The 20,344-nt window shown below is 54.8% G+C and overlaps 1 protein-coding gene across 1 annotated transcript in view; it reads left to right on the top strand.

The window, feature by feature from the left end:
* The window catches only part of ZBTB7C (zinc finger and BTB domain containing 7C), a 241,437-nt gene that overhangs the window by 101,006 nt on the left and 120,087 nt on the right, over positions 1–20,344 (top strand). The window contains exon 2 of the mRNA XM_056138113.1: positions 12,314–12,375. The gene's annotated coding sequence lies outside the window, so the exon portion shown is untranslated. The remainder of the gene's footprint in view (positions 1–12,313; positions 12,376–20,344) is intronic.

Genomic DNA, 20,344 nt, shown 5'->3' with positions numbered 1-20,344 from the left:
TATAGTTTCTGTTTTGGGGGCCACTCTGGCGTTGCTCTGGCTTACTTCTGACGCTGAGCTCAGGGATCACTCTTGGTGGGGCTCGGGAGCCCATGTGGGGTGTCTATCTGGGATGGTGCCCGGTCGGCCCCATGTGAGGCAAGTGCCTTGGCCCCTGCGCCCTCTCTCTCCCTAGCTGCGAGCCGGGACTTTCTTTATGGCTGTAATTGCTTTCATCCATAAGGAGGAGAACCCCCCTCCAGGCGGTGGTCCCTAGGTCCCTGAGGTTGGGGCACTTGTGTACCATGGAGAGGAGGGACACCTGGGTGGGACTGAGTCACTTTACAGAATTGATGGACTTAAACAACAATGAGGCTTAACTGGAATTTGAGGCCTTGGGTGTTGAGCCCCGACCTGGGTGGGAAGTGGGGCCCCTGCACAAGGATCTTGCTTGTTCTTTGTGGCTACCGTGTTCTATGACAGCAGCCCCCACCCCAGCCCCCCTCTAGAACAGAAGACCGGTGGCCTGGTGCCACCAGCCTTACCCCCCACCCCACCCCCCCATCCCCCAGTGAATACGGCAGGCACTTTTGTACTCTGGAAGCAGCCAGGAGGTGGCTTTTCAATACAGATATTCCCAACTTGAGGCTCAGAAACTGGCCCTGGCTGTGTTCTTGCCGGGTTTGCATGGAAGACTTCAGCGAGGCTCTTAAAAATAAGTTTCTTGGGGCTGGAGCAATAGTACAGCAGGTAGGGTGCTTGCTTTGCATGCGGCTAACCGATTCGATCCCCGGGACCCCATACAATTCCCTGAGCACCACCAGGACTAATTCCTAAGTACTGCTGGGTGGTGTGATCCGAATATATATATATATATATATATATATAAACTTTCTTTTTTTGTTGTTTCATTTGGGGGCCACACCTGGCAGTGCTCAGGGGTAACTTCTGGATCTGCGCTCAGGAATCACTCCTAGCATGCTCAGGGGACCATATGGGATGCCAGGGCAAGTGCCCTACCCGCTATACTATTGTTCCAGCCCCTAAAGTTTCCTTTTTACACCATCTTTGCCTGCCCAGCCTGTGGGGCCACCCTCATTTAGAGGGTCAGAGCTGTGATGGGACATTGGGAAGCAGGAGACCCAGCATTCTTCTCTCCTCCCAGAGATATACCTGATAAAGATGACCCATTTGGGGGTTGTGGGTGCCTGCAGAGCGCCCCTGATTTGATGATCCCTGGCACCACTTGCATCTTTCAGTCCTAGAGCTGGAGCATCATTAGGGGTGGCCATACTGGTGCCCAAGCACTGCTGGGTGTCCCTGACGGTTCCCAGTACCCCTGGGCTTCAGTGTCCTGGGCCTAGCATGGAACCACTTGGTCTAGTATCACCAGAAGTGACTCCAGCCCTCTAAACTCTGCCTGAGTGCACCCCCGCCCCTGAAAAGGATCCATTTGCAGCTAATGTGTATCTTTCGACCAGAGAAGTCTGTCCTAATGGCTCAGCAGGTTTTAAGATGACTAAAGAGCAAATTGCATGAGCAGGTGGCCGTTACCTAGTGGTCCTGGCGCTTGAATTTTCACCATTGCCCTGCTGCGGTTGGCAGGGTCGGGTGGGAGGTGTCGTGAGCCTAGTGTTGAGGCCGGGCTCTGAGTCTGGAGGCAGAAACCCTATGTGGGAGGGGGCCCCCTAAGATGTGGAAGGATCCCAAAAGAGAGCAAGGGGGAGATGTAGGCCGTCTCAGGTAGCTCGTGTCTGGGGAAGCTCTTCCATTGCAAGCTCCCTGTACGGTCTCTCGGAAAGCATGTGGTAGGGAGGGGGTGGTCAGTGCTTCCTGTGGGTGCCCCTCCCCGCCACCCCCATCCATCCATCCATCATCTGTCTTGTACCAACGTAAGCTAGCTAAAGATGGGCCTCGAATGGGAGTGGGGCCTGAGGACTGTTAAGGAGAGTCAGTAGAATATTCCAGAAGCTCCTGGCACTGCAAAGAGAAAGAAAGACACCGGATACCTAGAATTGGTGGCCTGGGAGCAGTAGGCAGAGGGGTCCGGGGCAGCTGTGTGTAGAGCAGGACTGGACTGTTTGCAGGGCGGGGGCGGGAGGAGCAAAGTCTGGGTGTGGGGGACACGAGGAGGTGAGGAAGTGAGGGAGGCCAGCGGGGCCACGCCAGGTCCAGCGGCTCTGGAGAATGGGTCTTCGTGCAGGCCTGGCTCCTGGTTACCTGCGCTCAGAGGGCGGAGCGGAGTGGGCAGGGCGGGGCCACTGCTGGCCAATCAGGCCACTGCTCTGCTCCCGGCCTTGGGCTGGGATGATTTTCTAGGCGCAGCTGGCCGAGTTCCCGAAGCTGTTTGTACCAGTGCGACTCGCTATTGTAATTATGCAATTTAATTAAGTCTAATACAGGCCAATTAAACAGCATTGCAAAACGAGGAGGGAAAAAACTAACTTGAAGCTTTGGGATGACTAAAAAAATGGCTAGTTTTTTTTTGGGGGGGAGGTGCCTCCCTAGCAGTGCTCGGTGGGAGTTGGAGAGGGTGATTTCCAGCAATAATGAGCCAACAGCTAAATGCTTGGGCCCAGTCATGTCCCGCTGTTTGGAGGCTACAGGGCTGGGGGCCAACAGGGCCACCCAGGAGTGCTGGGGCTCATGCATGCAGACTCAAGAATCTTACTCTGGCCCTTGTGGACTCAAGACCTCTGACCTTGATCCCTAGGTGATCCTCTGTCCCGGTCTGGAAGCCTGTACGTTGGCTTAGAGATGGAAGAAACAACTGGGAAAGGTTGGGGAAATATCCAAAGACTCGGGGCCAGGGGTAAGGGAAGGAGCAATTTTATACTCAAATATATTTAATTTCTCATTCCACTAAAAACAACTGTAGCATTGTAGCACTATCCTCCCGTTGTTCATCGATTTGCTCGAGCGGGCCCAGTAATATCTCCATTGTGAGACTTGTTGTTCCTGTGTTTGGCATATTAAATACATCACGGGTAGCTGGCCAGGCTTTGCCGTGCAGGCGAGATACTCTCGGTAGCTTGCCCCGCTCTCTGAGAGGGGTGGACGACCGGGTCCGTCGGGTCAGCCACATGCAAGGCAAACGCCCTACCGCTGTGCTATTGCTCCAGCCACAACAACAACAAAACGCCACTGGCCTTTATATGACACGGGCCACATCACAGGAGTGATGGATGCAAGAGAGACTTGCATCTTCCTGTCCCTCAGCTCCAGCGGGGGCCTTCTCCCGGGGGTTCCCTGTCTGTGCCAGTGCCCCCGTCGAGGAGCACTGCTTAGAGCAAAGAGCCTGGCGTCAGGGGCACTGTGTAGAGAGTGGAAGTACCAGGGCCGTTTGCTGCCTGTGAAATAGTAGCCCTCACCTCTGGAGGACGGGCCTGACATCCAGCTCGGGAAAGTGCCCGACCCTCTTCCTCACAGACTGGAGTGCAAGACGAGAAGTTAATGGGGGGTCACAGCAATGCCGCTGACTATTTCTCCCAGAGCCGAAGAATCAGAAGGAGTTCAGGAAGAAGCAGGAAGTTGATGTGGCTGATGCCTGGGCCAGCCCCTCTATTCCTTCCAGAAGCTTCCCCAGAGTTCTGCACAAGACCCTATGCATTATCCACTCGCCTCCCCAGGCCGTAGTCCACAGTAATGATAGCAGGGGCACGTTCTGTCTGTTTGCTTGCAGAAGGCAGACTTGAGGGCCACTGACTTTGGTGGGCTTTGTTTGTTTGTTTGTTTGTTTGTTGTTTTTCTCCTGAAAGGGGGTAGTAGGTCCAATAGGCTGGGGAATCTCTAGCCCAGAAGAACTCGGGGAGCACCCTGCCATGTCGGACTTCTCCTGGCTTTCTCTTCTGGCTTTGTTTCCCACCACCTCCATGGTTGCCCACTTTCCCCCCAATACGATCCTCCCTCACACTGATGGGCTGTCCCAGAGATTCAGTGGGGCTGGTGGCGGTGGGGTATGGGGAGGCTGTAGGGGACCCCAGAGCTCCCCTGATGTCAGGACACTTCCTGGTGTCCTGGGTCTCCAGCACTTGCAGGAATCCAGTTCAACGGGGTTCTTTCCAACAACTTTTATTTATTTACTTTTTAACTTATTTTTATAATCACGACTGACAGAGGCGTTAATATTGATGTTGGAGGCCCACAATCATCCCCATCACGCCTCTGTTCCCAGCAGCATTAGCCAGAGACTTCCTGTAAGCAGAGCTCGGGGTGGGGACAGGGCAGAAAAGGGGACGCATGTCACCACCGTGCACCTGCCCTCCCGAGCCGACCAGAGAGCCAAGGAGGGTACCCAGGACACGGAATGCTGAGGGCTGTGGGGAGCTCTCAGGGGACCGGGGTGGGGGGGGGGGGCTAGGCAGGGCCAGACAAGGAAGTTCTTTCCTTGATGTTAGGGGAGTTGGAGGCAGGCACTTGGCATTGCTCAGGGCTTGTACTGGCTCTGCACCCTGGGGTCCCTCCTGGCGGGGCTGGGGGTGGTGACAGGGCTCAGCCTTGGCCCAGACAAATGCCTCCCCACTGCACTGTTACTCCCCCAGGTTCCCACATTCACCCCGCAAAGAGGCACTTTCTGTGATGCACCCGCTGGCCTCCCCCAGACCCACTGCTGCCACACGTGGCTCCTAAGGGTCCGGCCGTGGGGGTCCTGAGGCTTCTGGCTGGGTGTTTCCCAAGCCCCACAGGCTGGCCCAGGAGCATCACCCTGCTGGGGTGCTGTGTCGAGGGGGACAGCTGCTTGGTGCCTGGGGACCCTTTATCCCCACATCGGCCCTGGTTCTGGGCAGGGAAGTCATGCTGGTCTCTGTCCAGCTGCCTGTCCCTCAGCTCCAGAGGAGACCTTCTCCTGGGGGCTCCCTGTCTGCGCCAGTGCCCCCGTCCAAACACACCCAACACCAGCCACACCTCTAGCCTCTAGCCCATTGTTGCGTGGCCCCAGGGACTCATTGTTCTTCTGGTGCAGCAGAAACACGGGGCTTAAAGACACAAAGTGAAACAAATCCCTCTCCCGCCCGAGAGGTGGCTGCGACGCCCTTTCTCTGACGGAGAGCGGCTGGCACTCACTGCTCCTGTCACGACAGGATGCCTGGTGGAGAAAGGACTTTCTGGAAAGCAGGTTTAGATACAGGGTGTGTGTATGTGTGTGTGTGTGTGTGTGTATGTATGTGTGTATGTATATGTGTATGTATGTGTGCGTGTGTGCATGTGTGTGTGTGTATGCATGTGTGTATATATGTGTTGTGCGTGTACGTGTGTATATGTATGTGTATATGTATGTGTATATATGTATGTGTATATATGTATGTGTATGTGTGTATGTGTGTCTGTATGTGAATGTGTGTATGTGTGTATACGTGTGTATGTGTATATGTATATGTGTATGTATGTGTGCGTATGTGTGTATGTATGTATGTATATGTATGTGTGTATGTATGTGTATGTGTGTATGTATGTATATGTATGTGTGTATATGTATGTGTATGTGTGTATGTGTGTCTGTGAATGTGTGTATGCGTGTCTATGTGTGTATGTATGTTTATGTGTATGTGTCCATGTGTATATGTGTGTATGTGTGTATATGTGTATGTGTGTATATATGTGTATGTGTGTGCATGTGTTTGTATGTGTGTGTATGTGTGTAAATGTATATGTGTATGTGTATATGTGTATATGTGTGTGTGTGTGTGTGTGTGTGTGTGTACTCAGGCAGCAGGAAGGAGAGACAAGGGATGTGTCTCCCCACGCAGGGATCTACAGACGACCAGGCTGCCCCCAGGACCTGCCTGGGTGGGGCCTCTTCTGGCATCGACAGAGCCTCACTCCCCGCTCCCTCTGTGTTCCCCTTCCAGACCCACCAATGCCAACCTAGAAAGCCCCTCCCCACTTGGCAGCAGGACCCAGTAGGCAGGGCTGGGGTCCCGCCAGGCAAATTCTGCAATTGCGCCTCTGCAGAGCCCCTTGGCAGTGCAAGCAGATCCAGAAGAACAGCGCCTTCACCCCAGGCTGCGCCAGGCCTCGTTGTGGAAACGTGGTGGGGATTGCTGTTCCTCAGGGCCCAGCCGTGGGACACCGGGCAGGGGCCCTTTCTTCCCCTGGGCTTACAGAAAAAAACACCTTCCTGTTCCCAGGATGGAACTTTCTAGCACTGACTCGTCTGAGAAGACCTGCTCCTGCTTCACAGGCCCCTCAGCAGGCGCCTGGCGGGGGTCATGGCGCTCCATTCTCCCGGCTCACCTTTCCCCGAGGACTTCAGAGACAACTCCTGAGGCCAGAAACAATCGAATGTGTGTGTCCACACAGCTGGCCTAGGCGGGGCACTGGCCAGGGGTTAGGCTTTGTTCCGGACATCTCAGCTCCTCTCCACACCCCCACCCCACCCAGGCCCCACCTTGGGCTCAGTCCTCACTCCTTCTCAGGGCTACTGACTCCAGGCTGAGGTCACGGAAATTCCCACTCTAAGGGCCATGACTCCCAAGCAAAGATGGAAGGGTCATTCAGCTGCTATAGAAAACAATGTTCTCTGAAACAAACACTCAGATTCGCACTCATACTCACAGTCACACATGTGCACTCACACTCGTACATACACACAACACCTACATACATCTCTCACACTCAACACATAGTCGCATATACACACACACTCACATGTATACACACATACACTCTCACATACTCACATGTATACACACATTCTCACATTCACACACACACACACACACACACACACACACACACACATACCTCCTCTCAGAATCTGGCCAGATCTAGGTAGTATCTTCCAGTGCCAGCTGCAAACAAGCCTCCCAGAGACCCCAGCCCAGATAAGTACTTGCAGAGGGGCGGCTAGGGTCTGGCAGTCAGCAGAGCCCCACCTCGCCTTCCTTCTACACAGCGGGGTACAGCTGGGACTCCCTGCTTCTGACTCTGGCTTCCACGGTGTGTGATTCAAGAAAGCCATTTACCCTCTCCTCATGGAGGGAGTGGATCCAAGGGCTTCCCCAAGCTGGACAGGCCAGTGTGGACCTCAGAGATGGCTTAGAGAGCTGGAGGGTGTTGGTGCCCCAGCACCAACAACTCCAAGTCTGAAGAGAAGCTGGAGAGACAGTCCAGCAAGCAGGAGACTCACAATGCAGCTGGCCAACCCGAGTCACCACCAGGAGTGATCCCTGAGCACAGAGCCAGGAGTAAACCCTGAGCACCACTACTATGAACCCCACCCCAAGAAGAACAACCCCAATTTGGTGTGACTTGCTGCTGGTAAGGACTGAGCCATTTCTAGAAGAGAAGGGATCGTGCATGAAAGGGTAAAATTAATTTGCATCCTAAACCAGCGGCCTCTGCATGTCCTGGTAGGAGGGGGTGTCTTTACTGGGGCGCAGAGAGGGGATAGGGGGATGCATGCCTGTCCAGGGCCTTCCCCTCCAGATGTCCAGGCCCAAACATAACCTCACACCCACAGGTCTCAATCACATTATTCTATATAAAACCCTCCACCACCCACACACGCCGACCACCCCGGGCTGGTCCCTTCTGGATGACATTGGGCAGTCTAAGTGTCACATTTAACTCTTATGCCCTTTGGGGCCAAGATAAGAACTCGCTTTGAGCTCTGCTCACATTTGCCAATGGCCAGTGTGAAACTCAGAACATCGTTCAGCCACAGTGTAGGTCTCTATCTTCCTGGCTTCACACACACACACACACACACACACACACACACACACACACACACACACACACAATTTCAGGACAATCTGCAGGCAGGAATCTCACCTTCACCTGTCTCCATTGCCAGCAGGTAGCAAAGACCCTAACATATAGCAGGTCCTTAATAAATGGGCTGAACTGAATGTGGGAAAAGTCCTTTTTCCTCTTCCTTTTTTTCTTCTTGTTCTAGGACCACATGCGATAGTCCTCAGGGCTTTCTCCTGACTCTGTGCTCAGGGAACCCTTCTGGCGGGGAGCTTTGGGGACCACATCTGGTGACGGGAATGGAACCCTGGTTTGCTAAGTGCAGACACGCACCCTGCCACCTACAAGTCCCTTTGTTCCATCCTAAGACCTGGTGCAAATGTACATTAGCATGAGCTGCTATTCCCACCCAAGCTAAAAACAAGAATCCATGTTGGTAAGACGGTTCAGGTCCCCACTTACTCTTCGGATTACTCAGTCAGAAGTGATTAGGGTGGAGGTTCGGGGATTTGTGGCCACTCCTTTGCAGACAGATGAGGGTCTCCCACCTTCCCTCTGTCTGTCTGCTCTGGGGGGCAGAGAGAAAGAGGAACTAGGAGAGAAAGCGGGGAGGGCAGGAGGCACGGTCAGGTCAAGGGTCAGCTCTGTCCCCTTCCAGGTGGGCGGGGGTTAGCTCCTTGGATGCTGCTGCTGCTGCTTCTCGAAGCCGGGAGAACTGGGAGCCTCCCCCCTGCCGAGGTCTGGCCCTCGACAAGCCCCACGGCTGGTCAGGGAGCCAGGCCGGGAGACAGAGCCTGGATGATGCCCTTTGGCCCATTTCCAGCCATTCCTGGAGATTTGAGAAAACAAGTCATTAGCCTGGAGTGTTCCTTAATGATCTAATGTGAGCAAGGCAGCCAGACTGTCGGGTCTCTGAGTGCCCCAGGTCCGGGTCTGGGAAAGCAGCTGAATTCACCCGCACCCTTTCCTGACCAAGGGCGGTGAGCTTGTGTCTGGATCCGGAGGCGGAGCAGGGCCAGCGCCGGGTTGGATGGACAGGATGGGGCGAGTGCCGGTGTGGGAAGTCACGGGCCTCACTAGCTTCAGTGCAGGGTGGAACCAGGTTACGTTTGGTTTTCATGGAGATCTCGGGGCTCACACCCAAGGTTTTGTGGTTGTGGCCCTTGGCTCCTGCAGGATCCCTATAAGCCCCAAATTTTTCTTCCTCCTTTTTCACTTGTAATAACACTATTTTTTGTTTTGTTTTGCTTTGCTTTGTTTTGGAGGCCTAGTGAACATTCCAAGAGAAGAAAATCAGGACACTTAAAAAAAATAATAATCTATGCTATTTATTCATGCTCAGAGAAACTGTCAGCTCCGATGACCTTTCCAAATTAATAAAATCTGCAAATGCTTCATTGTTTACTGCACACACCGAGCCACTCCTCAGAATGACTAGCGCGGGGGGTGGGGGGACTGCGCCCACCTAGAAATATTTGGCTCTTCGGCTGCCAGCCAGCAGGAGAGCTGCAGTTAGAGTCCCCGGAAACGAGGGCCAAAGCCCACGTTTCTCCAAGAGCTGGGACGAGGCAACTGGGAGAGTTCTCGCCTCTTGGTCAGACCCTGGGGCAGATCAGACTGTCCGTAGCTACCCAGAGCCTGTTCTGCTGTGGATTTCTCAAGAGAGCCCAAACCAGAAGACCGGACTGCCAGGCTGCCCCACACCAGCGCTGGTTCCAGCCGATGCCACCCGAGAACACTGAGGTGCAAGCATTTGCCGGATCACATGGAATTTGCTGGACGGTCGCCAGAAAGAGCAGGATCAGGCCGGGTGTGCGGGGGAGACACAGGTTAGGGCTCCTCAGCAGGGGGCCTGGGGAGAGTGAAGGGGAACCAGGTGCCCATGTTCTTGGGAAGGGAAGCAGATCGAGACCTGGGTGGGGCTCTGGTTGGGCGGAAGAAGGGCGACTGTTTGGACATCGGAGGTGGGCATATGAGACTCCTGTGCTCAGTGCTCAGGTCCCTCCGTCTGTAAGGGCACAAGCTAGGGGGTCTCTGTGGCCAGGGGCATAGAATCCAGTCCTAGCCACAGTCTCCAAGTCTGAGCTCATGGGCGACATGGGCCTCTTGAACTTCCATGATGAGGGTGGAGAAAAGTTATGGAGAGATGCTGCATGTGCCGGTCAGGATGGTCACAGAGGGGAAGGAACAGGGGATTGAAAATTGACAGGAAAAGCTGCAGAACAGGGAGCTGGAGAATGGCACAGCAGTGAGGGCATTTGCCTTGCACGTAGCTGACCCAGGTTTGATCCCCGGCATCTCATCTGGTCCCCCAAGCACCGCCAGGAGTAATTCCTGAGTCCAGAGCCAGGCGTAACCCCTGAGCATTGCCAGGTGTGACCCAAAAGCCTAAAAAAAGGAAGGTTTTTTTTTTTTAATTTAAACAAAAAATGACTCAAAACAGGATTTGCCCCTGTTTGCTGCTCCTCACCGGTCAGTTCTGGGCACTAAGTGTATTCACCTGGTGTCATAACTGCTGTCACCATGTGTTCAGAAGGTCCTAGTCCCCGCAGACACACCCTGTGCTCAGGGTTCAGCTTCCCACCCTCTCACCTGTCCTGTTTTTCTGTGGATGTTGCTGCTCGGTGGATTCCAGTATAAGTACGATCACAGCATTAGGCTCTTGGGACTGTGATTGCAAAGGTGGGTTTGTTTCCAAGCTCCTGGGTTCTGGAGAGGTGTGTGAAAGGATTGGGTCCCAAACTCCAGCTACCTACAGAAGTTCAGCTATTGAACAGTTCAAGTAGGGACTTCAAGGTCCCTCCCCAATGTCAAGTAACTCCCCTTCCTGGTGGTGAACCGGGTCATTCATCCCTGAGAGCCAGGTTCAAGTGACAGTGGTGTTCTGGTCCTAGGCCTGTGTTGTCTGTCCACCTCGTCTTGTCCCTCGGCTGTTCTCTGACCAGTGTCCGTGTTCCTAGTCTGAACTCTGAAACGTCTGTCGGTCTCGCCGTCTGTCAACTGTCTGTGGACCTCTTTCCTTTGTTTCCTCTGGCTTTCCCTATTTCCCTATTTCTTTCCCTATTTCTCCAGCCACGGACTGTCCTGCCATCCACTTTGGTCTGGGTGAGGGCACAAAAAGGAAGGTGCCTCGTGGACGCGTCTTCTCACATCCCACCCTTTCCCACCCCCAGCCACTTCCGTTGTTAATTTACTCGACGGCCTTTTTGGTTGGCAGGATTCAGAGGGACCTATCCCCTCTCCTTGGCTTCTGTCACTTGGCAGGCTGCTCTCTTGGTCCCCAACACACCCACGTTGGTGCCTCCTTCCCTCCTGGGGTCACTTCCTCTCTCGCCTAGGGTGAGCAATGCAGCCGTGAACATGGGTGTGCAACTACTGGCCGGAGTCTCTTGTGGGACAGCTTTCGATCTTTTGAAAAACGTGCTTCTCGACTCCAAAGCGTCGTGGCTGACCCGCGGCTCTCCTGCCAACCGCCCCCTGAGGAGCAGGTTTTCAGCATCCCGTTCCCTGCATATTAAGTCCCTGTTGCCGGGAGCTCAGCTCTTCGTTGCTTCCTGTTGAGGGCAGTGATTGAGAGCTGGACCCGGGGGTACCCAGGATGCGTCTCTGCCCCTCACTAAAGCCGCTGTTGCCTGTGCATTAGCCAGTGACCGGTGTCCTCTGGGCCTTCACTTCTCATCCTAAAGCACATCCCTCACGTTGCATCTGCCCCTTGCTGAGGCAGCCAGTGCTTTGTGCACTGATGAGCTCCTATCTTTATCCTGCCTACTGGAAGGAAGCTCGCACCATTGTCAGAGCCCGGGAAAGTGGCAACGGGCAGGCCCAGTTCCGCCATCCTGTCCCGGTGCTCCCCCCTCCCCTCCTCCCTCCCAAATCTCCATCCATCCCCGCAAGAGCCAAAGGGCATCCTGTCTGGAAGCCCGGCTACCTCTGGGCATTAATTGCCTCCACAGATCCCAAACTCACTTAAAACACATTAAAGTGACACAGGCAGGCAGAAAGGCGGGAGAATTCACAGCTCAGGTTGGCACTGTCATTAACTCAAGTCTTGGGTGTCAACTCTCTCCTGCACCCAGCCTCCCCGCCCGGCCTTGCCGTCACCCTCCACCACGCATTTGCTGGCCTTTGTTGGTTCGTGTCAGCCCTTGAACATTATTTAAATGTAGTGGGGGGCCCATGCATGCAATTACCATTGTGTTATTATTCAGAACCAGATTGTTAAGATTCAGGCAGCTGTACAAGGAGATGCCCTGTGCTGGGAGGTCCAATTTAGGAGGGCCTTCCGAGCTGGTGCGAGGGGTTGCTAGGCAACCCCATGCTACAGAAGAGGAGGCCTCACTCCGAGTGGGAAGAAGCCGAGCGCCTTCAGGGAATTGGAGGCAGTGGTCAATCTGAGACTGGCATGGCGCCGGGAGGGGGAGGGAGGCGGCGTGGGCCAGCTCAGGGCCCCGAGGGGTGGGATCGCGCCAGGAGCCAGGGGCGCCCACCCAGCTCGCTCCGGGTGTTCGGGGAAGGGAGCCTGCCGCGGGGGAGTGAGAAGGCAGAGAAGGTGCAGAAGGCCGAGGTCAGCCAGGAGACAGCCCAAGGAGACCCAGAGCAGATGCTAATATGCTTCTCCATCCCTTTCTTCTCTTTGCAGGAAATGAGCAGGTTTGCCGAGCAACTGCTGGCCTGAAACTGAAGCCGGAATCGGCATTGCTGGTGAGTAGGAATTTTGCTTTGTTTCGGGGCTGGGTTAGACAGCATTCCCGGGAGGCACGTGGGGTTTTCCGTCTTGGAGAGGAATGGAGGGGCTGGATGGTTTTTTTGGGCAAGGTGCTGCTGCTGACCAGGTAGGGTCAGCCCAGAAGCGTCACACGGAGGGGGCATGGTGCAGGGCTGACTGAGCCCCAGCCGTGCCCTCTGAGTGGTACCTGATCCCTCGGGCTTGGGAAGCAGTTGCTGCCTCAACTCTGGCCGCCAACTGGTGCTCATGGGGACTCGGCTCCTCAGGGGAGAAGGGAAATGGGTGGTCCGAACAGCATGTCCTGTTCTAAGTGTGCTTTCGGGGGGCCCCTTGGGAGAGCAGTCTGTGCCCACCTTTCCATGGCACCAGGTGCCCGGCTCAGAGCCCCTCCTGGCCCCACCCACCAGAGTGTCTCTCACCTGCCTGACACTCCCTGATACAGTGTGGAATGGCTTCACCAGCGTAGGCGAAGAATCTGAACAGCAGAAAGTAGCCCACCTCTCTGCAAGCCACCCACCAGTGACTCGTGGGGTGAAATTGGAGGCACGGAGAGATTAGGATGGGGGGATGGCACTTGCCCTGCACACGACCAACCCCACTGGTTCCATCCCTGGCACCGCGTGGTCCTCCTGAGCAATGCCAGGAGGTGGAGCAGGAGGTGCCCCACTGGGTGGGGCTCTAAACACCCACCCCCCCATAAAAGGAGAAGGTGGAAACTTGGAATTCCACCAGATCCGAGGTTGGGTTTGAGGTTGAGGTCTCTACTGAGTGCGTGATAGGAAATGATTGGGCTCGTCATAGGAAACACCAGTTAGGAAATTCACTTTGAGCGTCCTCAACTCAGACAGAGTCAGTCGGGGTGGAGGACAGCTTTCTTCTGACAGCTGCCAGTAAGGACCACCCAGGGACCCCAACACCAACAATACAGACACACCTCAATTCCAGATCTGGGGTTTCCAGGGCAGTGCTCCCAAAGTTCCTTTGCTTCTGGGACTAGAATCGTAGTACAGTGGGGAGGGCATTTGCCTTGCACGCAGTCAACCCGGGTTCGATCCCCAGCATCCCAGATGGTCCTCTTAGCACCACCAGGAGTGATTTCTGAGAGCATTGCCAGATGTGACCCCAAAAACAAAAAAAAGAAAAGAAAAGAAAAGAAAAAAGAAAACCCCCACCAAAGTCCCCTTGCTTGTCACACAGGGAGCCCCAGGGGCTACGCCCAGGCTGGGGGTGGGGGTGGGTGGGCAGGGATTAGTGATTGGTGGATTTTACACAGATGGAATAATCATTTGTCTGAGCCAAGCAGGGGAAGCTCGCAGGTCCTGATGTCAGGACAGTAACACACAGCAGGTCCAGGGGACAGCTCAGTGACCACAGCAGCCCTGGTGGGCTTCACAAGGTACTGTGGGAGGGTTTGCAGAGGGGGGGACTGAGGCTTGAGTGCTTGACTCTCCTGCTCAGCTCTGCTCAGTTCCTAAGTGACTGCTCTTACCTGGTGATGGATCCCGTTGTCGGGAGAGCAAAGTCCTGGCCTTGGGGTTCCACGGGGATGGGGCTGTGGGGAAGTGTGTGCCAGCTCACAGGGCGTGGAAAACAGGAGCCTGGAGGTCTCTGTCCAGGCAGGAAGGTGGTTCTGGTTCTGTTCCCCATAAGAAAGGCTCATGAGTGCTCCTGCCCCCGGAGCTGGCCTTCTGGAAAGACGTGCCAGACACTCGTGGCTGATTCAGGTTGTCCGCTCCCATGGGGGCCAGAGAGGTGCATGAAGGGTAAATCACACACTGTTGGGGAGCTGTTTTTCACCAGTGGTGCCCGGATACGTTGTGCACCAGTTCCAGGTAGTTGCAGGCCGAAGGATGATGGGTGTATGGAGAAACTCCTGGAGACAGCTGATGGCTGCTCCATTGCCAACTATACACATATCTTATAGAGGATCTTGTCTTTAAGAGTTTGGTCCAATCACAGAAAGTATAACATAACTGACCTATCACCTTTCCAACTCTGCTTTGTCCCAGCCCAATCCCAGATCAGGGCTAGATGCTGCAGTTAGGAATTCAGCTAGGTGATAATTCTTGGGGGATGGGACTCAACACCAGATTCCTGGTGCTTGTCAAATGCGCCCAGACACTCCCTTACTGGGTCATTATGCGGGGACAGGTCTTATATGCTATGCAGGGACAGATCTTATCAGCTCTGGTGCCCGTAGTTGCCACGCTCCATAACACACGGAGAGATGGAAGACTCTCCTCCCGCCCTGGAAGTCCCGCGTATTAAAAATAATTTAGGATTTCACTGAGTTGGCTGTTTGGTGTCTGTGAGTGAGTGCTGCCTGCCTCCTTGCATGTGCTCCCCCTAACACCTTCAGGCCGCAGGGACACCTGCTGAGGTAGGTCTCGTCTCCTAAGGGAGCAGGCGCAGATGTGCTGCTGAGTCAGCAGGGAAACTTCCGCTGCCCTTTTCCATTGCAAGGCGACTTGCACTGGAGGCGCTTCTGCAGCCTGGACACGGAGCAGCCGGGCACAGGAGTTCACAAAGGGGCTTGGTCACTGTCAGCAGAGTTGCCCGGGAAATCTGTCTTGGTGATGGGCAGGTTTAAAAGACTTGCAACGGCCTTGCCGGAGCTCAGCTGTCTGGCCACCTTCACTCGTGTGGACCTTTCGCCTCGCTCAACATGGGGCTCACGCCGCCAGCTTGTCTTCTGAATTTGGGTTTTATGTAGGCTTCATCTGATGCCTGTCAGAGTGCCGAGAAAACAGAATTTGTTGTCCCCCCGTCTGATTTTCTCTTGTATATCCCCCTCCCTTCTCGCCACAGTCCCTCGTGTGGACACACAGGTTGCAGGAAAAGCTTCTTCTGGTGTGTACATGTCCCTGAGCTGTCCAAGCCCCGAGACGGATTTGGGTGGTACCCCTGTGAGGCAATGGGGGAGGAAAAAAAATCTAATTTCCGGCCACGAAATAGAATCATTATCTTGATTGAAATAATATCTTTCTTCAACCTGCAACCAGATAAAGCCTCAAACTGGAAGTGTTTCCTTATCAGCATCCAGAGTTTGCAGGACACAGAGTAATGGCCTGTCAGCTGTCTCTGCTTGGGGGGTTCTGGAAAGCCACACCCACTTCTCTTGACCTGATTTGGCTTAGAGTGCACTGGGAAATAATTCCATTAGGCACAAATCGTATGCTATGGGAAGAAGGGAGAGAAGATTCTAGAACGGCACGGGTAATAAATGCAGCCATGATTCTGGCGGCTTTACATCAGACACAGAATGTGTAGGGGGAATTATAGGAGCTGCCGAAAGTTCTGAGTGTGTGTACCTGGAGGTGCATTTATTTTAGGAGGTTCTAGCAGCCTGTGCCCCAGGGCTTCTGCACACAGCCCTCAGAGTCATGGGAGGAGTGGGCTTGAGAAGGTGGACCAGATTTGAGTTTGGGGAGGAAAACAGGACAGCTGGACACTCCCGGCCAGCCTCCATGTTGGGATGGAAAGCACCTTGGGCAGGGAGGCAGGGGTCTCGGTCCCAGCCCGCACCCACCGCTGCTGCCCTGCCACCTGGCCTTTTGGCTCCATCCCCTCCTTGTTCAGAGAAGGCAATAAGGGTATCAGAGGAGGGGAGGCAGTGTGTGCATGCAAAGCCCAGGCTGAGCTCTGCCCCCTCCTCCCTGACCCCCTCCACTGGGAGAGGAGACTAAGCCACATTCCACTTGTCCTCACAGAGGTTGGCATGAGAGTCCCCCAAGGACACGTGTGTGGGTCCCCTTCATGGCCCCCCTGCATGAAAAAAAAGAGTGTGAGGAGCCTGGCCGTCCCTCCCTCCCACTGGCCCTGTTGGCCTCTGCGGGCAAACGGAAGGGGACACACAAGGTGGCCCTGTGGCTGGCGTGGGGGAGGGGGTGGTCAGGGGTTACTCAGTGATGGGGACGTTTGACCACTTGGCAGTTCTCCCAACCTTCCCAGGCACTGGAAAGAGGCATCATTCGTGGAGGTCCCGACTGTGCTGGGGATCAGACCCCGACCCCCCCTCCCGAGTTGTCTCCCTGACCCCCCTCCCCCCAATTCACACATCCCGGGCTTTCACTGACCTCACACCTCAATTGTATGAGAGAGGAACAGCAAAAATCACATCTTTGTCTTGTTCTAGGATGCACACAAGGGAGAGCCAGGAGGAATGATAGTCTGGACAGGTGCTTGAGTTTGGGCGCTGGGGCAGTCAGAGTGCCTGCGGCCCCCTGTCCAGCTGTTGCCAGCTGTGCACACTGTTGAGTGCCAGAAATGCAGCCGCCCCCACCTCATTTACCTGCCCCCCTCCCCCGAAATCCAACCTCTCTCCCTTCTGCAAAGCTCTCTCCCAGGCGCAGGGGCTGGTGCTGAGGCTGCTGAGAAGGGCCCCCCTCCCCGCACCTTGCCCACTTGTCTCCCTTCTGTCCCTCTCTGCTGCTGCATCTCGTTTTCCAGCAGCGTGTTGGTCCGGGTGAGCGCGCCTGATTACCATGGTAATCACCAGCCAATGGAGTGATTTGATAATACATTTCCATCAGAAATATGAACAGGTGTGCAGGGGAAATCAACATTTATCAACAAGATAGGTCCCCGGAGATTGATCGTGAATTGAGGATAATACAAGGAAACAAAAGGAAAAGAGAGAGAGGGAGGGAGGGAGAGAGAGAGAGAGAGAGAGAGAGAGAGAGAGAGAGAGAGAGAGAGAGAGAGAGAGAGAAAGCAGAAGTCTCTTCCCTTGCAGCCAGGTTCCTTCCAGCCTGCTACCTCGCACCCTGCCCTCTGGGCTGCTCACTCACTTCCTTCCTCCTGGCGCTGCTCTCTGCTCTTCCCTTTCCTCGGCTTAACCATCTGTCAAGTGCCAGCAACTCCAGGAAGCCCGCCTTGGTCTACTCATCCCTCAGCAAAGACTGACTTCCTGCAGTCCCCACACAGAGCCTCGTGCGGTCTCCTAAACTGCTCGGCAAGCAGGGACATGCATCCATCTCCGGGTCACCTGAGCCACCAGCTTAGAGCCCAGTAACTAGCTCTGAAAAGCGGGGAGGTGGGGGGACCTCTGTTGCCACCTTGGTCTTCAAGGAAAGAGCCACCCCTTGCTGTCTGCCTTAGCAATGTCTCCACAACACCTCTGGGTGGCGCCAGAGCAGAGAACCCAGAGTGAGACACGTTGGTGCTGTAGACAGGTGGGGGTTCATTTGCGTGCCCGAGGATCCCTTCAATCCATTAGTAGGCGCCAGGCAGCTCCGATTTCTCCAGTACAGAGCCCCTGAGTCATCACAGGTTCCAAATCAGTCCTGGCCTGGAGTATGGGGCCAGAAGGCAACAGCTAGCATCAGTCGTGGCCATCCTGGAATGCAGGAGGTATGTGTGGGGTGGGCTGGGGATGGGGGTGCAGGGATGGAAAGGTGACCTGTAAGAGGCAACTCTGCCTGCCCTGCCCTGAAGGAACAAACACTCTTCAGCACTGTCCCGGGCCTGCAGGCATCTCTCTCATTGCCTCGGTGGGTTCTGGTCACTGCAGGTAGCCCCAAGGGACACCACAGAGGCATCTACCTGAAAAGCTTCCTGACTTTGAAGTCGGACAATGCATCAGAGACCCCTAGCCCTTGGTCCTCGGCGCCAGAAGCATTGGCTAATATTTTGATTTCAATGGAACGAGCACTAAAATAGAGCCCCCAGCATCTCGAGGGACTCATTTGAAGAAAGTGTTTCTCCCTCCCGGTCCTGAATGGAGCTCCTAAAGCGGGGATGACAAAGACTTTCCACAAAAAAAAAAAAAAAAAAAAAGGGCAAGAGATTTTTTTTTTTTAAAAAGCATTTCTCCATCAACTTTTCTCTTTTAATTCCCTCCTCAGAATGCGCCTCTGCTTGAGAATAGGAGCTCGTGAAAGGATGAAATGAAGTTGGTGCGGGAGGCTGAGAGGCGAAGGCAAGGAGGTTGGGAGGGGCAGCCGGCCTTTGTGCTGCAGGCGAGTGACCACAGGTCCTAGCACGTGCCTGGCCAAGGGCACCCCCAGCCACAGGTGTGCATGCAGGCAGGCAGGGCCACGTGAGGAGTCCAGAGTGCCTGGGAAGTTTACACCGGGGGGTCAGGCAGGACCCAGATCAACTCATATACACTGAGGGCAGGAGGGAGGCCTCATGACTAGGCAGTGACCCTGTTGCTAAAGTCATGAGGTCTTGGGGACCCAGCCTCCTTCTCCCCAACCCAGAAGATGCCTCAGTGGCCTGAGCTCCAGGTCGTGAGTTCAAACCCCGAGGCTGCCATGGGCCCTAAGGACAGTCCTTGCTATTGGGGATGCCCAGTTAGAAGGATCTGGAAGGTAACTTAGTGGCCGTCCATGCTGGCTTGGCTTCTGCAGGGCTTGTTAGAGCCTTAAAACTCCAGAGAACGGTGTGCGGGCTCCAAGGCCTTCTTGGGAGCCCAACGGGAAAGGACTGGAAGCAGGTCAGAGCTTGAAGAAGTGGCCAGGACAAGTGTGAGGTCCTGCCCTTGCTCCACCGCCAGGGGGGCCCTCTGGGAAGACCCCTGCTCCAGCCCCCAGATCCGCTCTCTCCAAGGCTAGACCAGCAGGGGGAAGGCAAAACCACTGTACCCCACTGGGGTCGGCCCCAGACCCAGAGTTGGGTGGAGGGCTGCTGTGTGTCCAGTCAGAGGGGCAAATGGGGACAGAGACACCATCTCCCCTCCCCGGCCATAGACCTGGGGGTGGGATGTGAGGACAGGTCAAGGCCCATTGTATTTTTTATTTATTTATCTATTGCTTTTTTCGGGGGTCACACCCGGCGATACTCAGAGGTTACTCCTGGCTCTGCACTCAGGAATTACTCCTGGCGGTGCTCAGGGGACCATATGGGATGCTGGGAATCGAACCTGGGTCAGCCGCGTGCAAGGCAAATGCTCTACCCGCTGTGCTATCGCTCCAGCCCCAAGGCCCATTTTAGAATCTCAAAAAAAAAAAATTCCCAAGCAAACACTCACCCACCCCCGCCCCCCTCAGCCCTACCTTGGCCAATCCTCCGCGATTCCAGTTTCTTCTCCTGTCCAGCTCCCTGTGACAGGAGAGGTGGCAGATGGGCATGACTCCATCCCTGATCCTTTCAGAGAGGAGCTGGAGCCTCTGCCCCCAGGATGGGGGCTGGGAAGGGAGCAGGACGCTGGGACCAGGGACTTTGTAGGAGACAGAATGGGGGTGAAGGCTCAGAGTTCAGAGTGTACTGATCCCCAAGGCTGAGGCAGGACAAGGACACCGCCCCTGTCCTTGAGAAGTTTTGCCCAGAGGCCTTGAGCACTGGAGAAGGAGCCCCCAGACTGTTTTCTGTCCTACCTAGGCCCCCGGAGGATCTCCAGCAGTGGATAGTTCTCAGCGGCGTAGACCCTGGCCATGGCTGAACCCACGAAATCTGTTTGAACCCCACAAGTGATTTTTGCCCGGAAAGGAACAGAAATGTGCAGAGGAAAGTCAGGTGCCCAGCACTGCACAGAACCCAGCTGGCTCTCAGAACTGCCTGAGGTCTCCGTCACCTGGCCAGGGGGTTCTCTGCGACAGTCACCTGTCGGAGCAGGCATTTCAAGTGGTTTTTCGTTAGAAACATTTCATGTGACAGCGGAACTGCAAGAATAAAAATGATGCCAAGGGGCTAGAGAGATAAGGCGGGAGTGATGTGCTGGTCTTGCATGTAGCAGGCCCTGGTTAGAACCCTGATACTGCATATTGTCCCCCTGAGCACTGCCAGGAGTGAACCCTGAGCACAGAGTTGAAAGAAAACCCTGAGCACTGTCAGATGTAGCCCCAAGACAAAACCAGAAAGAAGAAAAGGTACAAAGAGCACAGTTAGATCCCAGGCTCATCTGTGGCTCAAATTTTACACTAGTTCCTTTGTTGTTTGCATACTGTCATTCACACACACACACACACACACACACACACACACACACACACACACACACAC

Source organism: Sorex fumeus, unplaced genomic scaffold, assembly GCF_029834395.1.
Source record: "Sorex fumeus unplaced genomic scaffold, SorFum_2.1 ptg000128l, whole genome shotgun sequence".
Classification (NCBI taxonomy): domain Eukaryota; kingdom Metazoa; phylum Chordata; class Mammalia; order Eulipotyphla; family Soricidae; genus Sorex; species Sorex fumeus.
This window is presented reverse-complemented; position numbering and strand designations above follow the sequence as displayed.